The 15,722-nt window shown below is 40.7% G+C and overlaps 1 pseudogene; it reads left to right on the forward strand.

Annotated features, from left to right (window-relative positions):
• Nucleotides 1-6,057: 6,057 nt before the first annotated feature.
• The window catches only part of LOC120236218, a 77,578-nt pseudogene continuing 67,913 nt past the window's right edge, over nt 6,058-15,722 (forward strand).

Here is a 15,722-nt window from a genome sequence, read left to right on the forward strand (position 1 = left end):
TGACTACGTTAGTAAAGATATTCTGTGCCAGGAGTTTTACAGTAGCCAGCATGGAACTGGTGCTCAGTCCTTCACTGGAACAGAGTCCGTCCTACATCATGGTGGCTTTGATTCCAGCTACGGCATTGAATTGCAGTGAAGAATGGTTTGAGAACATTGGAATTTACATATGCACTTAATACCAGGATGATGGTGTTTATATTTTTATTTTTTAAGTTATTATAATATTTAAATCCAGAATTATTTGATATAGAAATCAAGCTATCAGACCCTCATGTATCATTGCTTTCCAACGAAATACCTCAATTTGCTGTTATTTCTGAAATTTTTAAGATAATTAAATTCTACTTGTGGTGGTTTTGTTTTGTTTTGTTTTGTTTTGGTGCGATTACCTTCTCAATGGCTATCACCCTGCTTTATATAGTGTGTGTTAAATAGTACTTGAATCTCTGCATGATTGAATATCCAAATGCTAATTTAGAAAAGTACTTGTCAAATTTAAATGTTCCTTAGAATCACCTAGTGATCTGGTTAAAATGCAGATTCTGTTTCATTTAGTAGGTCTGGGTGAGGCTTACACGATTGGTCTATGTACTGTATTTTGAATAGCAAGGACTTAGGAGACTAGAAAGGAAGAGCTTCACACAAATCAACAGCTTTTGGTGTTTTTCTTCTCGTGTCAAGTCAGTGTTAAGGCAAATTAAGCAGTGAATACAGGTGGAGGTCTGGAAACATGAGTCCTACTCTTGACCCTATTACTAATCATGACTTTGGGAAGATCACTCACCCTCTTTGGGCTTCAATTTTCAGTCCTATAAAATGAGGGGATAGAGCTGAATTACGTTTCATGCTGTCTTGAGGAATTTTAGAGCTCTACAGAGATGCCTCAGGGATCCGTCAAGGAAAGTGTGAGGCTAGTGTGAAAAGGAAGAGGAGCAGTAAAGGCAATGGAGAGAGAGCCATTATTTAGAAACACAGGAGAACTTTCACTAAGAAGGTGGCTTTAAGAAGGATGGAGTGGTGGATTGTGTCAAATGCTTTTAATTATCATCCAACACAGCATTTAAGGCCAGCATGATTCCCACTCCTGGGATTTTAAGCCACTCATTGTTTTAAAGAAGCCCCAACATTAATTCTGGACTTGACTTCTTACTGGTGGTATCTAGAGTTCTTAAGTTCATCACTTATGACAAAGGGAAGGTGGGAAGGTTGAGCGAGGTGGGGGTGGTGATGGAGGGAAATACCAATAGAACAAGTCAGCAGCCACCAAAGTTATCGTGCTGTCTGTGGGACCCAATCTACTCTCCCTCCTTCCCTCTGGTTTCCCTGTGGACCTTTCTCCCCCCACTGACTCTTTGGGAACAGGAGATGACTGATTCATTCAACCACTAATCATGGGCAGAGCTCCAAGGGGTGCTGATCACCCAAGTCTGGCCTGGGTGAGGCATACATGATGAGATTGCTTTTATGTCTTCTATTTCCTGGAAAGAGAGGAGGGAAGGAAGAAAGGAACATTTTCCAGCGATGCATTTTATGTTTCAAAACCATTTTTTTTTCATCCATGACTGATTAGAATCTTGTAGTGTTTTAAGAACATCCTTACCCACCAGAGGTTCTGATTTAATTGGTGTGAGGAGAGGGGTGCCTAAGTGCTCAGTCGGTTGTGCATCCGACTTCAGTCTTAGGTCATGAATTTGCAGTCCATGTGTTCAAGCCCTGCACTGGGCTCTGTGCTGACAGCTCAGAACCTGGAACCTGCTTCAAATTCTGTGTCTCCTCTCCGTCTCTCTCTGCCCCTCCCCTGCCTACTCACATTTTCTCTCTTTATCTCCCTCTCAAAAATAAATAAACATTTAAAAAATTTCTTTTAAATAAAAAAATTATAATTGGTGTGAGGAGAGACTTAGGTAGTGTGTCTGTTTTTTAACATATTCTCCTGATGATTCTAGTATGCACCAAAGGATGAGAACTGGTTTAGTCCCTAGGCTCAGCATTTCCTCTCTTCTTTCAGTGTGTCTGTTGACAACTTGTCCTGAGTCTAGAACTTTTGGTTAAGAAGACTGTGGTTGATGTGACTTATTTAAAGGCTATCTTGATCTGAATAGAACTATGAACTTTCTGCTCAGAAGTGATGTGTTCCTAGGCTCCTGCAATGTTTCAATCTCTGCAGCCTCAGGTAACCAAATGGCTCTGTTGAGGGGACTCTAAGATAGGACAATGGCTTTAAGGCAGCAGGGATTTCAAGTTGCTGTTCCAGGGACCCAGCTGTGCATCCCCTAATTTCAGCATACATGGAATATTTTAGCTAAGCGTAAGCTCCCTGGATGGCAGGAATTGCATCTATCCCACTGTGCCAGACAATGGAGCAAATGTGCTGAAATCTTGATGCTATATTTTTTTGCTTAGTTGTGGATTTCAGAGGCAGATCTCTTGGAATCTGAGATTAGGTTCCACAGTGGGGCTCAAGCATTGTATGCTATGACCTCATTCAACTGTGGTGTTCTCTCTTTTTCTTTTCTTGTTTTTTTAAAAATAGTTTATTGTCAAGTTGGTTTCCATATAACACCCAGTGCTCATCCCCACAAGTGCCCTCCTCCATGCCCATCACCTCCCTTCCCTTCCCACCCACCCCCATCAGCCCACAGTTTGTTCTCAGCATTCAAGAGTTTCTCATGGTTTGCTCCCTCCCTCTCCCTACTGTTTTTCCCCTTCTTCTCCCCCATGGTCCTCCGTTAAGTTCCTCCTAATCCTCCTATACGTGCAAACATATGGTATCTGTCCTTCTCTGCCTGACTTATTTCTCTTAGCATAACACCCTCAAATTCCATCCATGTTGATAAACATGGCCAGATTTCATTCTTTCTCATTGCCATGTAGTATTCCATTGTGTAGATAAATCACATCTTCTTGATCCTCCTACACTGTTGGTGGGAATGTAAACTGGTGCAGCCCCTCTGTTCTCTCTTTTTCTACTACCTATTCTCTCCTCATGGTTTTGAAGGGAATCAGAATATACCACCCCCAAACATGCCAATTTGGCATAAAAATTATTTTGAGCTAAAGACATTTGATATTCAATAGATATAGAAAGAAATCTTCTAGAGATTCTTTTATCTGACTAAAAGCAGAAATGCCTGAGGAATAAGGACAGCCATAAGTCCCGTCTCCTGGGGAAGTTTAATTGCCATGAAGAAGATGAAAAGTCAGCACAAAAACCTTACTAAGATAACCTTTATCTTCTATTACTTTCCTTTATATATTTACTTCCCCATAGCTTGCAATCCCCAGGAGCCCCCAAAACTGTTTCCTTTGTCTTGTTACATCTCTACAATTCATCTTTTTTTGTTGTTATTGTTAAAATTGATGTATAAGCTCTAAGGCCTGTTTACTTCTTTGGTTCTTCACCTCTTCTCTAAGAAGGCCCTCATGTTACATAAAAATTAACATCAAATGAAATTTGTATGTCTTTTCTCCTTTCATTTGTCTTTTGTCAGTATGATTCTCAGAACTCTAGTCAATGAACCTAAGAGGGTAGAGGAAAAAGTATTTTTCTTCCTCTACTTTCAACTGTGACTGCCAGCAGCTCTCATATCTTTCAGTCTCTCCCAGTTTTTGACTCATGACCTATTGGAAAGCTATATAGTTGGGTGCGTCATGGGCTCCATCAAAGCTCAACATTGACAAAACTGAACTCATTGTCTATTTCTCAGAACATCCTCCTTTGCTCCCTATTCCAGTCTCACTTGTTAATAGCAGTTCTATGCACCCTGTCAATTGGGCCAAACTTATCAGAGTCACCTACCATGTGCCATCCTTTGTTCCAGCCACTCTGCATACAGTAAGGAATAAGCCAGACAGGTCCTGATTTCATGGAGCTTGAGGTTTTGTGCAGAGAGAGATGATAGTGAAGTGATAACTCTACTTTTAGACAATAAGTAGGCAATCAAGAAAGTAAAGGAATAGGAAAGAGAATGGAGGGAAGGCCAGTTTAGGAAGTGTGGTCAGAGAGAGCCTCTCAGAGGGGCTACTTGAATGATAAGGGCCATGGAAACATGGTGTGTGTGGGGAGAGGTAATTGTTTGAGACAAAGGGAACTGCAAGTGTTTGGCCCCTGAGACTTTGAAAAAGTCTGAGATACTACTGTATGAAGAGTAGTGGGTCAAGGAGAGATGAAGGAAGCATATCATGGTGGAGTTGTGGGACTTGCTAGAGATGTTGGATTTAATTGTGTTTTATTTATAGTCCAATACCATTATCCATATCTTCATTTTCACTCCCCTAGCCACATTCTTTGTCAGAATCCTATTACGCTTCATCTGGTCAATTTACCTTCTCAGCTTTTCTAACTCTTTCTCCTCCCCAGGTCCCTTTGTTGGCTCTTTTCTTTCTCATTCTCACTGCTTAAAGTCTCAGCAGATCCCAAGCTTCTCTACTGTTTTTCTTTTTTTTTTTTTCTGGGGCACTACCCCAGCTTCTGTCTTGGGCCTGAGGAGGAGACTCTCTCTCTGGTTAATCATCTTCCTCAGATCTTGGAATATTATTGTAATAAGAACTGGCAAATCCCTTATTTGATAGAAGGATTGATTTCCTTTTCACCCCTCTCTCATTCCTCTCTCCCACCTCTATTCTAATTGTATTTTTAAAAATTTGGATGTCTTCTTGTGAAATGGGTATTTTTATTTGTGTACTTTTATTTTAAAAATTGTATTTGATATTATGTTCTATATCTCATTCTCTTTTTTGAATTTTCATTAAACATTGTGTTTTTAACATCTGTCTGTGGAGCTATGTATTTCTAATCTGTTGCTCCTAACAAATGATAATATTTCATGGTTTACACATTATTCAAAGTAGGCTGCACTATGCTGATGTAACAACACCCAAATGAAACACAGTAGCTTAACACATAAAAATGTATTTCTCATTTATGCAGAATCCTCTGTAGGTCCGGCAGTTCTTCCAGCCAGCCCTTTCAAGCTGTGATTCAGGGATCTGGACCACTTGTATTTCATAGCTGTGGCACAGGGAACATTCCTTCCAGGGTTGCTGAGTCAGGAAAGAAGAGAGCATGGAAAATTCATACCCACTATTATGTTCCTCAGATTAGAAGGGACATATGTCAGTGCAACTCACAGCACACTGACCAACACCATTATGTGGCCCTAATCAACTTTGTTGCGTCTAGGGAATGTGGGGTGCACATGCATATTCAGTGAGCTGTAAATGTCTCTGGTACATTGAGCTTTCACCATACTGTATCTACGTGCTGTCCTAGTAGTGGGCATCCATCTCCAAACACCACAAACAATGCTGCAGTGAATATCTTTGGTTTATACTCACATGAACTGAGGTGAGAATATTTCTGGGATGTTGTAGTCAGTTGAATTGTGGCCTCCCAAAAGATACAACCATATCCTAGGCCTCAGAACCTGTACATATGAACTTATTTGGAAAAATAGTCTTTGTAAATATAATTATTAAAGATCTCAAGATGAGATCATCCTGTATTATACCGGTGGGCAGGCCCTAAATCCAATGAAAAGTGTCCTTATAAGAGATAGAAGAGGAGAAGACACTGATAAAGAGGAGAAGGCCATGGAAAGACAGAGGCAGATCTTGGAGTTATGCACCCAAGCCAAGGAGCACCTGGAGCCACCAGAACTCTTTCTTGGAAGAGACAGGAAAGGTTTTCCCCCTAGATTCTTCAGAGGAGGAGCACAGCCCTGATTTCAGACTTCTGGCCTTCAGAACTATGGGAGAATAAATTTCATTGTTCTAAGTCACCAATTTAGTATTAGTGTCATTTTAAGGCAGCCCTAGGAAGCTAGCACAGAATTTGCTACCTGGAAGAGGAATGATGCTGTAACAAATACCTAAAATTGTAGGAATGGCTATGGAATTGGATAATGGGCAGAAGCTAGAAGAATTTTGAGGCTCATTATAATCAAAGTCTATATTCTGGTGAGAAACTCACAAGGATATAAGCAGCACAGCGGAGAAAGCACCTATGGTCTTAGTGGACACATATATGGCCATGTATAGAATATTGTTAGGAAAATGGACATTAAAGGTACTTCTGGCAAGAGCTCAGAAGGAAATGAGGAACATGTATTGGAAATCGGAGCAAAGGTTATCTCTGTTATATAGTGGTAGAAAACTTGGCCAGATTATGTTTTCTTTGTTGCGTGGAAAGCAGAATTTGAGGGTGCCTGGATGGTTCATTTGGTTGAGGATCCAACTCATGATTTCACAGTTCATGAGATCAAGCCCTCTGTCAGGCTCTGTGCTGAGCATGGGGCTTGCTTGGGATTCTCTTTCTCCCTCTCTCTTTGCTCCTCCCCTGCTCATTCTCTCTCTCTCTTTTTCTCCCTCCTCCCTCCCTCTCAAAATAAATAAATAAACATTAAAAAAAAAAAAAAAAAGAAAGCAGGGGCACCTGGGTGGCTCAGTTGGTTGAGTGACTGATTTCAGCTTAGGTCATGACCTCAAGGTTTGTGAGTTTGAGCCACACATTGGGCTTGCTGCTGTCGGCCTGCTTCAGATCCTCTGTCTCCCTCTCTCTGCCTCTCTCCTGCTTGTGTTCTCTCAAAAATAAATAAATATTTGAAAAAAAGGTCTCCATGGCAATGTTGTGTCTACAGCTCCCTGCTCCAAACTCATGCCAAATGTGAGCTGGGCTGATCTTTTTTGTCCTCCCTGTGGACAAGCGGTGTGAGGGAATCACAAGCAGGTTCGGGCTCTAGGGCTCCACAGCTGCTGAGGTGGCACACAGGAAGGTACCAAAATATAGACACAATGGCAGATTGCTAGTGTTTGATCCAAAGGAAAAACTAATGCTTGAACCAAATGAAGCAATGTCAGATAAATGCCTCCCTGGACGCAAACCAGGATTGGCAAGCAAACTTTGTACCTCACCAACACAAGCCTCTCTAAACATAGCTAGGGGATTCTCAGAAAAGAAGGAAGTCTCTTTAAAAAATATTGAAAGTACATGCTCTTTAAAGAATACTAAAAATAGAGTATCTTCAAAGACTATTGAAAATAAAGATACAGAAAAAAATCTATAGTCTAAGTAAGGTATGATCATCTTCCTTCTTAAAAGAATGCACAGGTCAAGTGAGCAAAGATGCGATCCTTTCAGAGCAGGAGAAAAATAATGAGCGTTGCCTTCAGGATATTGATGATAAGTTGTTTAAATCGACAGATGATGATGGTGAAGATGACACCAATGATGATGATAATGATGAAGACAGTAAACTTTAATAAAGATACTCATGCCCCATTAAAGTTAATGGCAGGATTCCTGAGAGCAAAAATGAGCCAAGACTACCATTTGGCAAAAAAATTATGTCAGATGATTCTAATCTATGAATCAGAAAATTCTGAGGCCAAGGATTTTTTCTCACTTATTGAAGAAATGTTGCTGATGGAGAAATCTCAAAATCTTGAGAAAGATGATAAAGATAGTGAAGAAGACAGTAGCAGTGAGAGTGAAGGAGAGAACAGTGAGGAGCTAAGTAAAGAAAGCTCTGATGAATTTGGAGACAGGTAATGAAGGTTGCTGCGATGGTTCAATCTCCATCTATTTTCATTAGTGTATACCAAGGAAATATAAAGGAGAAAGCTAGAGAGAAAAAGAAAAGAGAAAGAAAGCAGAATTTGTATGCTTTGAGTTTGAATATTTAACTGAGGAGATTTCTTTTTTATTAAAAAAAATTTTAGTGTTTATTTATTTTTGAGAGACAGAGACAGAGTGTGAGTGGGGAGGAGCAGAGAGAGAGAGGAAGACACAATCTGAAACAGACTCCAGGTTTTGAGCTGTCACAACAGAGCCCCACGTGGGGCTCAAACTCACAAATGGCAAGATCATGATCTGAGCTGAAATAGACTGCTTAGCCAACTGAGCCACCCAGGCACCACTAACTGAGGAGATTTCTAAGCAAAGTGTTCAAGGTACAGCATGGTTTCTCCTTGCTGCTTATGGTAAAATGTGAGAAGAAAGATAAACTGAGGAGGGACTATTAAATAAAAAGGAACCAGCACCTTGTTGGGGATATTCTCAGTCTACTTGGACTACGAAGGAAGCTTAAATTAGAAAATTTATTGTCGGAATGTGTGCTCTTGAGAGAAGGCTGAAGGTCTGGCTGCACAACTTTTGCTGAAGAAATTAGCCACGTGGCTCATGGATCCACTCAGCTGTCTCTACAGAAGCTAGGGATAGAGATAGTGTAATACAGGAAAGATCTTTCTTGACAGGCAAAAACCTACAAGAGACCCGCAAAGGTTTTGAGGATGTTGTATCAGAGAAACACTACCAGCTTGGACTGAAAAGAACAGAGACAGGATGAAATGAGAGAAAGGCTATATCAGACTTCCAAAATTCCATAAGGCAGATAGGAGATTGGCTGATAGAACTACCTGACTACAAACATTTGTGACTCTTCAAGAAAAAAGAAGGATGAGTCTGAGGTGCTATTGCAGGCCCAAAGGACACGGCCACCATGGGCCTGGGGGTTTGAGGGGACTATTATAGGCTGAGTGGACAGGGCTGCCATGGGCCCAGAATGTGCATTGAATCATGGAGGATTATTCTCAGGCCTTGAAATTGAAAATGAGATTTGCCCTCTGACTTTCCTGGGACGAGCGGCCTCTTTATTCCTTTCATTTTTCCCCCCTTTTGGAGTGGGAATGTCTATCCTATAATTGTCCAACATTGTATTTTAGAAGCAGATATCTGTTTTCTAGTTTCACAGATCCACAGATGGAGAGGAATTTTGCCCCAGGATGGACTATACTTCCAGTTTTACTCATACCTGATTCACATGATTTAGATGATGAGATTTGGAACTTTTTGAGTCAATGATACTTAGCTGAGATTTTAAACTTAGAGTTGATGCTGGAATTGGTTAAAATTTGGAGGGATATTGGGATTGGGGTGTTGAATATATTTTGTATGTGGGAAGGACATGCTTTTGGGGGCCCAGAAAGGGAACTGTACTGGGTTGAATAATGTCCCCCCAAAATCATATCCACCTGGAAGCTGTGGATGTGACTGTATTTAGAAATAGAATCTTTGCAAATGTGATCAAGTTAAGACGAGGTCATACTGAATCAGGGTGAGCTTTACATGCAATGACTGGTATCTTTAGAATAGACAGAAGAAGGAAAAACACGAAAAAGAGGAGAAGTCCAGACGAAGACGGAAGCAAAGATGGGAATTATACAGCCAAGGAACACCTGGAGCTGCCAGACTCTGAAAGGGACAAGGAAAGGTTCTCCCCCGTAGTGTCTGAAAAAGCGAGACCCTGCTGGTGTTTCAATTTCATGCTTCTGAATTCCAGAACTGTGAGAGAATATATTTCTATTGTTTTAAGCCTCAAGTTTAAGATACTTCACAAAGGCAAAGAAAGAAACTAATACAGATGTTTACCTAGAGAAGGTCATAGGTGTTAATGTACGTTGATCATCTACCAGATTGCTTTCCATACCTTCTGTAGCATTTTACACTTCCAACAATAGTACATGGAAGTTCCTACATTTCTTCCAACATACGACATTATCCAGCTTTTCTATTTTAACTAGCCTCATAGGTGAAAAGTACCATCTCATCATTCCTTGAATTTTCCATTTCCCAGATTATCCCTTATTTTGAACATCTCATGCTTATTAGCTTTGGCTGATTTATCTTTTGGAAATTGTCTGTACATAGCTGTTGTTGATTTTTCTATTGGGATTGCTTACTGACCTTTAGAAATTTCCTAAATATTCTACTTGAAATCCTTCATTGGTTTTAGACATTGCATATATCTTTCTCCACTTTTTTTTGCTGTCCTTTAATCTTGTCCATAGTGTCCCTCATTGAAAAGAAGTTTTAAATTCATTACATTCTGTCCTTATTTGCCCTTATCCATGCCAAACAATACTAACTCCTTCTACCGGCTCTATTGTAGTTCACTAAGTGATATGATAATGTCATGTTAGAGGACTTGTTCTCTGTTCACTTGCTCATCAGCTGTTGTACATCTTTTTTTTTTTCTTTTTCCTGAACCCAGTCAACTGTGCAATCATGTGTTTAGCAAAAATCAGGGCCAGAAATGTCAGGCCTTATTCTGGAACAGAAAAACTGCAACTAATCAGGAGCATTTGGGACTTCAGCATATTTCCTGTCTCTAGTCAGACTGTTCACATATGGGTATGATGTGCAGTTGGTCCAGAAGTTACATCCTTCTCACTTCATGGCCCTCTTAGGGGACCTGCTGAGACATGTGAGGGCAAGTGACAAACAGCTCTTTAGCCAGTAGTGTGAGAGCAGGTGTGTCTAATCTTACGGGGGGATTTTTAGGGGTGAGTTTTCACTGAATCATACACAATGAGAGCTGGAAAGGACCTCTGAAATTATCCAGTTCTACCCCTTATCTTACAAATACAGACCTAGGGAAGTAAAGGGGCTTGTCCAAGTCATTGAGGTGGCAGTGAATTGCTGAGACTAGAACCCAGATCTCTTAACTTCCATTTTGTATATTCCCATTTTCCTGCTTTCCCCCAGAGGATGTCAGAAGTCTCTTTTTTGTTTTTTGTTTTTTGGAGGGCTCTGGCCCAGAGCTGGGACTTAATCCAGGAAATCAGAGGCCTCCAGAATTTGGACTCACTCAAGCTCTCCAGCCTCACCTCTTACCATTCTAGGGTACTCTCTGAGTTGTTCCTCTAATACTCCATGCTCTACTCTTAGTTTGGAGCCATTGCTCATGCTGCGGTCGTGCACAAGCTTGCCTGGCATGCCCTTTCCTCTTCTGTCTGCCTGCCTCACTTTTCAGGGGCTCCTTGTTTGAGGCTCAGTCCTACCTTCTCCATGCCACTGCCAACCAACATTATTCTCTCACCCTTCTTTAGGTTTTCATAGTGTGTGCAGTCTACACAAATACAATTTAGACTTGCTTATATGCTGCTTTTTTTCCCTGGAATGTTCTTGTACAACTGACTGAGCAAGTCATTCCATGTCTCTGTGCCTCACATAGTTTATGCACACAGAAAAAGAAGAGTTGATCAAGATCATATCTAAGGATGCTTCTATACCTAACATTCTATGTCTCCCTAAGATTTTAAACTATCAAAGCAAAGGGACCCTTTCTTACATTTCTCTTCTAATTCCCCTAGTCTAGTGCTTTTCAAGTGGGGATAGTTTTGCTCCCCAGGAGACATTTAACAATTGGACATAGTTTTGGTTGTCACATGGGGAGGGGTGGTCCTACCAGCATCTAATATAGAGGCCAGAGATACTGCTAAACATTCTACAATGCAAAGGACAGGACCCTTCCTCCCCAAATAGATTACTTAGCTCAAAATTCCAAAATTTTACCTTATTAGTCTCTAACCCAACACCATAGACACACTTCCATCTTTCAGTCAAAGACAAATGCCCTCATAAAAAGGATCCTGTCAAATATGGAGCTGTCATGGCAGACAAGAAAAAGAAGTGAGCACCTATGCAAAACTAATGCTGAGAGAAGAGAATCTAATTTTCCTTAGTCAAGAGGGAGAAGAGAGAGTACAGTAAAGAAGGAAATGCTGGATGGATGAAAGCTGTGAGCTAAGAAGTTATTTACTTTGTAGGAGGTGTTGATTGAAATAGCCCATCTTTTAGACATGTGATTATGGTAAATAGTGGTAATGGCAATATTGGAGCACACAAAGGAAACTTCTGGGAACTGCAATTTATGTTGTCAAGAAGAGTTGTGTTTATAATATGCTCATTCTTACCTTCCCTTGAAATAAAGCCTGGATGATGAAAGAAGCTTTAATTTACAGATAAGGCAAGGAAGTTGGTTCCAGGGATTCTGAACTGAAATCCAAACAAATCACAGCCTCTCTTTCTAGACCCTTACTCAGGATTTTCTGAGGTTAGGGATGATGAATGACTACTGCTTTTGGTGACTCCTCCCAGCCTCTGCCTTGGCTGTGTTCCCAACATTCTCCCTCATCATGTTATGCTTGTCTTTCTTTTTAGGTTGCACCATACAAGAAAGCCAAATTGTTAATTCTTTGTCACCTTCACCCCCTGCCCTCTATCATTAAACACATGTAATAAGAAATATCCTAGATATATGAAATAAAAATCTCCCCAGAAAGTCGGGACAGGAGGAATCCATGATCTAAAAACTCTCTTGAGGGCTACATCATTGTTCTCAATCTCTTTTTATCTCAAACACTTGGCAGGAGATTGTGTTATTCGTTCTCCTGGCTACCAGAGGTATCTGGCAAAGGTTTCTGTTTAGATTTCGTTTGGAGAAGAAATGCTTAAGTTAAACATTAAAATTCATGAGAATATTTCAGTTCCTTATAAATTCTTCTGATCACAGTCACTTCAAGTGAGGTGTCATTTATGGCTCCTCACTGAGGAAAAGCTCTCCCAAGGGGACTTCCAGCAGTTCATTTCGGGAGACCACTGAGTCTATGCTCAAGTGCAGTGCAACACTCATGAAATATTTTTTATACTTTGGGTTCCTCTCTGTTGCATAGGATTATAAGCTGGATCCATGGAAAAATGGGTGCTTCTCACCCTGTCATGCTTGAGTTGTTGTTCCAGATTTTCCAATAAAAGAAAAATCAAATAAGGGAATCGAAGCACCTCTTTTTCTTTTTAAAACTTTCCTGTAAAGGTTTCTGGGGAAATATTCTGGGGCAAGAGCTGTCAGTGCAGAGCTGGATGCACTAGACATTTGAATAGACATTTGAACAATGTGTGTTACTGCTGCTGCTGTTCTTGTGCTTTGGTTTGTTTGTTTTGGCAGACACATACATGACTTCTCCTTATAAAATGATCTGGAAAACACACAGGAAGGAGTTAGGAAATGATAAAGCCTATAAGTGTGACTGCATATTTTGTGGCCCAGTCATCAATTCTCTGGAATTTGGGTATTGCATCCAGTCTTCAAAGTTGCCTCTTTCCCTTTTCCTTCTGCTTTTCCTATACACTAAATAGCAACTGAGTCTAAGAAATGTGAATTCCCACTAGAAGCCCCTCTGAGATCAATGCATGCATTGGTGGGCTCCCCTTTGGGATCTTTGCTGTCTTCTCCCTTGTGTGATCTTTTTAAAAGCATGATGCCAAAGCATCTGTGCAGCTTTTTGTTTGATTTCTGGTTTTGCTTTCATAGGCCTTTCATGCTTGCTTGGCTGGGTGCAGCTGAGACTGGTTTTACAAGAAGCTACCAATAAAGCTCAGAATGGGAAGAGATGAGTAAACTCTTACTCTGAAGACAGGGTTTGTGGAAAGAAACAAAGGGAGATCCCCTTTGCACTTTATGAGAATGCATAATTTAGCAAGGCTCTATTTAAAAGTACTCCTAGCCCTGTATAGAAAGGCATGGCTCGGCTACTAGCTATCTTCTTGTACTAATTAGGAAATTGTTTTTGGCTCACCAGTTGATTTTTGAGCATCTCACCATAACTCTGTTATTTCTGTGAATATAGAGGATAAGAACTTTTGCAAAGAACTTAAAGAAGCATGGGGTAAGCAGTTTCTAACATGGGTCCCAAGACTCTACACCTTTCCCTTCCATGTAGGTATCCCGTGTAACAAATATGTGGGACGATAACTATGATGGGCTTATCCCTGTGTTAGAGTATATTATATGTCACAGCTGGCTTTAAGGGAAATTATTTGTGGGCCTGACCTAATTACATGAACCTCTATTTTTAAAAAAAAATTTTAATGTTTATTTTTGAGGGGTGGGGGGCAGAGAGAGAGAGAGGGAGGCATCAAATCTGAACAGGATCCAGGCCCTGAGCTGTCAGCACAGAGCCTGACATGGGGCTCTGGAAACAGTGAGATCATGACCTAGGCCAAAGTTGGACGGTGGCTTTAAAATGAACCTTTAAAATTTAAAAAAAAAAATATTTTATTTATTTTTGAGAGAGAGATAGAGACAGCATGAGCAGGAGAGGGTCGGAGAGAGAGGGAGACACAGAATCTGAAACAGGCTCCAGGCTCTGAACTAGTTGTCAGCACAGAGCCCAATGTGGGGTTCGAACCCACGAACCGTGAGATCATGACCTGAGCTGAAGTCAGACGCTTAACTGACTGAGCAACCCAGGCGTCCTTAAATTTTTTTTTAATGTTTATTTATTTTTGAGAGAGAGAAAGAGACAGAGTGTGAGAGGATAAAGGCAGAGAGAGAGAGAGAGGGAGACACAGAATCCAATGCAGGCTCCAGGCTCCAGGCTCCAGGCTCCAAGCTAACAGCACAGAGTCTGATGTGGGGCTTGAACTCATGACCTGAGCCGAAGTCGGACGCTCAACCGACTGAGCCAGCCAGGGGCCCCTACATGAACCTTTTAAAAGTAGAGTTGGTTTGTTTTCCCCAGCTGAAGAACTTGGCACAGTCCCCAGTTGCAGAAGAAGGCAGAGATTTGAAGCAGGATTCAGATTTGATGTGTTTTGCTGATCTGAGAATGGAGAGGGCCACATGATAAAGGATGTGGGTGACTTCTAAGAAATGAATGTGGTTCCCAGCTGACAGATCTCAGCCTACAACCATAAGGAATGAATACTACCAAAATGCAGAGAGCTTGGGAAAGGACCCAAAGCTCTGGGTAAAAATGCAGTTTCACCCCCCACCTTGATTTCAGCAAGGTGAGACCCTGAGAAGAGAATCTAACCACACCATGTCCAGACTTCTGACCTGTAGAGATTGTGAGATAATAAATTTTATTGTTTTAAACCACTAGATTTGGGGCTTAAACTTTCCATTCGACACAGCAATGGAAAACTAATATGAAGGAGTAGAAAGCCTTTGAGACAAGAAAGCTAAGTAAAACCAACATCCTTATGGTTGGTTTTAGATCAGTTGTGACTGATCAACTGTGATGGTTAATTATATGTTTCAACTTGACTAGACTATGGTGCCAAGTTAGTTGTTTGGTCAAACCCTAGATAGACATTACTGTGAAGGTATGTTGTAGATGCAATGACATTTATAATCAATTGACTTTAGGTAAAGGAGACTACCCTCCATAATATGAGTGGCCTCATCCAATCAGTTGAAGGCTTTAAGGACAAAAACTGAGGTTTCCCAGAGAAGAAGGAATATTGCGAGGCTGTAGCATTGAAATCCTGCCTAAGTTATGGATTTCAAACTTGCCAGCCTCTACAATGCCATGAGCCAATCCCTTAAAATAAATCTCTTTATACGTATCCTGCCAGTTCTGTCTCTCTGGAGAGCCTTAACTGATGCAGTCATAAACGAAGGTGACTTTAGGTGCTACACCTATGGAAGAGGTGTGCTGGGCGTTAACTTGAAGACAACATGGTTGCTCTTGAAAAGGCAGCTGCCCGTACACAGTGCCACAAATTGTAACCAGCCAACAATATTGGCCTAATGCTGTCAGATCTTTTGATGTTTTTCAAAAGAAGCCAGAAATCCAGAATTTTACTCAAGATTGCCTGAATTCTAAATGTTGGTTACTAATTCAAAAACATATTTTGTAAAAACATTGAGCGTGCTGCAAAGAAACCATTAAACATATCCAGAATATGGGTTATTCTATAAGACACAGCATTCTGGTTTCTTCAAAAAGTCAAAGTCATTAAAAAAAATAAAAGACAAGGGCTAGGGGACAGTTGTAGATGAGAAAGATTAGAGGACACTTGGCAAACTTGATGACCAAGGGCAATGAATGTCTTTAGAGCCTGGTTTGAAAAATCAGTAATGAACATGAAAATT

The sequence above is a fragment of the Hyaena hyaena genome, unplaced genomic scaffold, assembly GCF_003009895.1.
Source record: "Hyaena hyaena isolate Hyena2069 unplaced genomic scaffold, ASM300989v1 scaffold_149, whole genome shotgun sequence".
Taxonomy (NCBI): domain Eukaryota; kingdom Metazoa; phylum Chordata; class Mammalia; order Carnivora; family Hyaenidae; genus Hyaena; species Hyaena hyaena.